Genomic DNA, 5,030 nt, shown 5'->3' with positions numbered 1-5,030 from the left:
CACGCCCATTGCGTGAGGAGGCACTTTTCCCGTGCAGGGCATGGAGAACATGCCCCGGCACCTCTCCCGTCCAGAACGGGGCTTGACTCCATGCGGGTGACACCAGGTGTCCCCCGAGATACCCGTGCCAACCCGCTAAGAAGGCAGGGCTTCCCGCCACAGCGTGAGAGTGTCCCGTGGGCCCCCCTCCCTGCGAGAAGGGGCCCTTTGTATCTGCAGCGACTCGAGAGCCATCCTGAGTGCTCTCTGGCCCTGGAAAGGAGGCTGGACTCCCTCTAGGAGCCCCCAGAGGTTCCCCGAGATCCCCGTGTCCCAAAGCGAGCGGAACCCCGAGTCTCCAGGAGCGGCTCGGCAGCGACCCTGCCTCTCCTACGCCACCTCTTCTCGAGAGGGGGGCCGCCGGCTTTGCCTCCACTCGACGGGAATCCCTACTTTGCTTCGCACCTCAAGAGGAGGCCTGTCACTTCTCCTGACGCTCCAGAGGAGGCCCCAAGACACCAGTTCTAGCCCCAAGAACAAAGGTCCCCAAGGAAAACCGTAATGGCACATGGGGCCCCATTGCATCGCAGCGAATCGACGGGAAGCCCAGCTGCCCCTGGCAATGGCAAAGGAGGTCGGCACTTCCCAGAGGCAACAAGAGAAGCTCCCTGAGGAGCCTGGCATGGGATCCAGAGAGGCATCCACTGCCTCCCACTGGGACTCGCATAAAAGCACGACCTTGGAAACTGCATTCCAGATAAAGCCCGGTTTCCGCTTGCTGTGACCCCAGAGAAAGCCTGAGTCCCCTCGGCTCCCTTGATGATACTCCAGAGATGCCCCGAGATGCCCATCCCACCTCGAGGGGTACTCAGATGGTCCTAGCTCAATGCTTGACGCGGACCCGGTGCACTGCAGCGCCTCCTGGGGAATCCCGAGGCGGCTCCCTCCCCTCGCCGCTCCAAAGGAGGCAACACGACCCCAGTGGGCTAACAGGGGACACGGGCCAGGGCCCCGCCACAACTCGAGAACCAACCGCTGCAAGTCAAGAAAACCCACGTGATGCCACGCCCATTGCGTGAGGAGGCACTTCTCCCGCGCAGGGCATGGAGAGCATGCCCCGGCACCTCTCCCGGCTCAGAACGGGGCTTGACTCCGTGCGGGTGACACCAGGTGTCCCCCGAGATACCCGTACCAACCCGCCAAGAAGGCAGGGCTTCCCGCCACAGCGCGAGAGCGTCCCGTGGGCCCCCCTCCCTGCGAGAAGGGGCACTTTGTATCTGCAGCGACTCGAGAGCCATCCTGAGTGCTCTCTGGCCCTGCAAAGCAGGCTGGACTCCGTCTAGGCGGCCCCAGAAGTTCCCCGAGATCCCCGTGTCCCCACGCGAGTGGAACCCCGAGTCTCAAGGCACAGTTAGACAGCGATCCCACCTCCCTTACGCCACCTCTTCTCGAGAAGGGGGCCGCCAGCTTTGCCTCCACTCGACGGGAATCCCAACTTTCCTTCGCACCTCAAGAGGAGGCCTGTCACTTCTCCTGACGCTCCAGAGGAGGCCCCCAGACACCAGATCCGGCCCCAAGACCAAAGGTCCCCAAGGAAGCCCGCAATGGCACATGGGGCCCCATTGCATAGCAGCGAATCGACGGGAAGCCCAGCTGCCCCTGGCAATGGCAAAGGAGGCGGGCACTTCCCAGAGGCAACAAGAGAAGCTCCCTGAGGAGCCCGGCATGAGATCCAGAGAGGCAACCCCCGCCTCACGCTGCGACTCCAGGAAAAGCACGACCTTCGACCCTGCATTCGAGATGAAGCCCGGTTTCCCCTTACTGTGACCCGAGAGAAAGGCTGAGTCCCCGCGGCTCCCTTGATGCCACTCCAGAGATGCCCCGAGATGACCATCCCACCTCGAGGGGCACCCCGAGGGTCCTAGCTCAATGCTTGCCGCAGACCCGGTGCGCTGCAGCGCCTCCTGGGGAAACCCAAGGCGGCTCCCTCCCCTCGCCGCTCCATAGGAGGCACCACGACCCCGCTGGGCTAATAGGGGCGACGGGCAAGGGGCCCCGCCGCAACTCGAGAACCCACCGCCGCACGTCGAGAAACCCCACGTGATGCCACGCCCACTGCGTGAGGAGGCGCTTTTCCCGTGCAGGGCGTGGAGAGCATGCCCCGGTACCTCTCCCGGCTCAGAACGGGGCTTGACTCCGTGCGGCCGACACCAGGTGTCCCCCGAGATACCCGTGCCAACCGGTCAAGAAGGCAGGGCTTCCCGCCACAGCGCGAGAGCGTCCCATGGGCCCCCCTCCCTGCGAGAAGGGGCACTTTGTATCTGCAACGACTCGAGAGGCATCCTGAGTGCTCTCTGGCCCTGCAAAGCAGGCTGGACTCCGCCTAGGCAGCCCCAAAGGTTCCCCGAGATCCTCGTGTCCCCACGCGAGTGGAACCCCGAGTCTCCCGGCGCGGCTCGACAGCGACCCCGCCTCTCCTACGCCACCTCTTCTCGAGAGGGGGGCCGCCAGCTTTGCCTCCACTCGACTGGAATTCCTACTTTCCTTCGCACCTGAAGAGGAGGCCTGTCCCTTCTCCTGATGCTCCAGAGGAGGCCCCAAGACAGCACTTCCGGCCCCAAGTCCAAAGATCCCCAAGGAAGACCGCAATGGCACATGGGGCCCCATTGCATCGCAGCGAATCGACGGGAAGCCCAGCTGCCCCTGGCAATGGTAAAGGAGACCAGCCGGCACTTCCCAGAGGCAACAAGAGAGGCTCCCTGAGGCGCCTGTCATCGGATCCAGAGAGGCAACCCCCGCCTCCCGCTGCGACTCCAGGAGAAGCACGACCTTCGACCCTGCATTCGAGATGAAGCCCGGTTTCCCCGTGCTGTGACCCGAGAGAAAGGCTGAGTCCCCTCGGCTCCCTTGATGCCACTCCAGAGATGCCCCGAGATGCCCATCCCACCTCGAGGGGCACTGAGATGATCCTAGCTCAATGCCTGACGCTGACCCGGTGCACTGCAGTGCCTCCTGTGGAATCCTGAGGCGGCTCCCTCCCCTCGCCGCTCCAAAGGAGGCAACACGACCCCAGTGGGCTAACAGGGGACACGGGCCAGGGCCCGCCACAACTCGAGAACCCACCGCTCCAAGTAGAGAAAACCCACGTGATGCCACGCCCATTGCGTGATGAGGCACTTTTCCCGCGCAGGGCATGGAGAGCATGCCCCGGCACCTCTCCCGGCTCAGAACGGGGCTTGACTCCATGCGGCCGACACCACGTGTCCCCCGAGATACCCGTACCCACCCGCCAGGAAGGCAGGGCTTCCCGCCACAGCGCGAGAGTGTCCCGTGGGCCCCCCTCCCTGCGAGAAGGGGCCCTTTGTATCTGCAGCGACTCGAGAGCCATCCTGAGTGCTCTCTGGCCCTGGAAAGGAGGCTGGACTCCCTCTAGGAGCCCCCAGAGGTTCCCCGAGATCCCCGTGTCCCCACGCGAGTGGAACCCCGAGTCTCCAGGCACAGTTAGACAGCAATCCCACCTCCCCTACGCCACCTCTTCTCGAGAGGGGGGCCGCCGGCTTTGCCTCCACTCGACGGGAATCCCTACTTTCCTTCGCACCTCAAGAGGAGGCCTGTCACTTCTCCTGACGCTCCAGAGGAGGCCCCCAGAGACCAATTAAGGCCCCAAGACCTAAGGTCCCCAAGGAAGCCCGCAATGGCACATGGGGCCGCATTGCATTGCAGCGAATCGACGGGAAGCCCAGCTGCCCCTGGCAATGGCAAAGGAGGCGGGCACTTCCCAGAGGCAACAAGAGAGGCTCCCTGAGGCGCCTGGCATCGGATCCAGAGAGGCAACACCCGCCTCCCGCTGCGACTCCAGGTAAAGCAGGTCCTTCGACCCTGCATTCAATATGAAGCCTGGATTCCCCTTGCTGTGACCCGAGAGAAAGGCTGAGTCCCCTCGGTTCCCTTGATGTCACTCCAGAGATGCCCGGCGATGCCCATCCCACATCGAGGGACACCCCGAGGGTCCTAGCTCAATGCTTGATGGAGACCAGGTGCACCACAGCACCCCCTGGGGAATCCCGTGGCGGCTCCCTCCCCTCGCCGCTCCAAAGGAGGCAACACGACCCCACTGGGCTAACAGGGGAGACGGGCCTGGGCCCCGCCAAAACTCAAGAACCCACCGCCACAAGTCCAGAAAACCCACGTGATGCCACGCCCATTGCGTGAGGAGGCACTTTTCCCGGGCAGGGCATGGAGAGCATGCCCCAGCACCTCTCCCGGCTCAGAACGGGGCTTGACTTCGTGCGAGTGACACCAGGTGTCCCCCGAGATGCCCGTACCAACCCGCCAAGAAGGCAGGGCTTCCCGCCACAGCGCGAGAGCGTCCCGTTGGCCCCACTCCCTGTGAGAAGGGGCACTTTGTATCTGCAGCGACTCGAGAGCAACCCAGAGTGCTCTCTGGCCCTGGAAAGGAGGCTGGACTCCATCTAGGCGCCCCCAGAGGTTCCCAGAGATCCCTGTGTCCCCACGTGAGCGGAAGCCTGATTCTCCAGGCGCGGCTCGACAGCGACCCCGCCTCCCCTACGCCACCTCTTCTTGAGACGGAAGCCGTCGGGTTTCCCTCCGCTCGACGGGAATCCCTACTTTCCTTCGCACCTCAAGAGGAGGCCTGTCACTTCTCCTGACGCTCCAGAGGAGGCCCCAAGACCCCAGATCCGGCCCCAAGACCAAAGGTCCCCAAGGAAGCCCGCAATGGCACATGGGGCCACATTCCATTGCAGCGAATCGACGGGAAGCCCAGCTGCCCCTGGCAATGGCAAAGGAGGCCGGCACTTCCCAGAGGCAACAAGAGAGGCTCCCTGAGGCGCCTGGCATCGGATCCAGAGAGGCAACCCCCGCCTCCCGCTGGAACTCGCATAAAAGCACGACCTTCGAACCTGCATTCGAGATGAACCCCGGTTTCTGCTTGCTGTGACCGGAGAGAAAGGCTGAGTCCCCTCGGCTCCCTTGATGATACTCCAGAGATGCCCCGAGATGCCCATCCCACCTCGAGGGGCACTCAGATG

This window comes from Giraffa tippelskirchi, chromosome 14, assembly GCF_054371585.1.
Source record: "Giraffa tippelskirchi isolate mGirTip1 chromosome 14, T2T-mGirTip1v1.2.pri, whole genome shotgun sequence".
In the NCBI taxonomy this organism is placed as follows: Eukaryota; Metazoa; Chordata; class Mammalia; order Artiodactyla; family Giraffidae; genus Giraffa; species Giraffa tippelskirchi.
The sequence above is the reverse complement of the archived record's forward strand: the minus strand, read 5'-3'. Positions refer to the sequence as shown.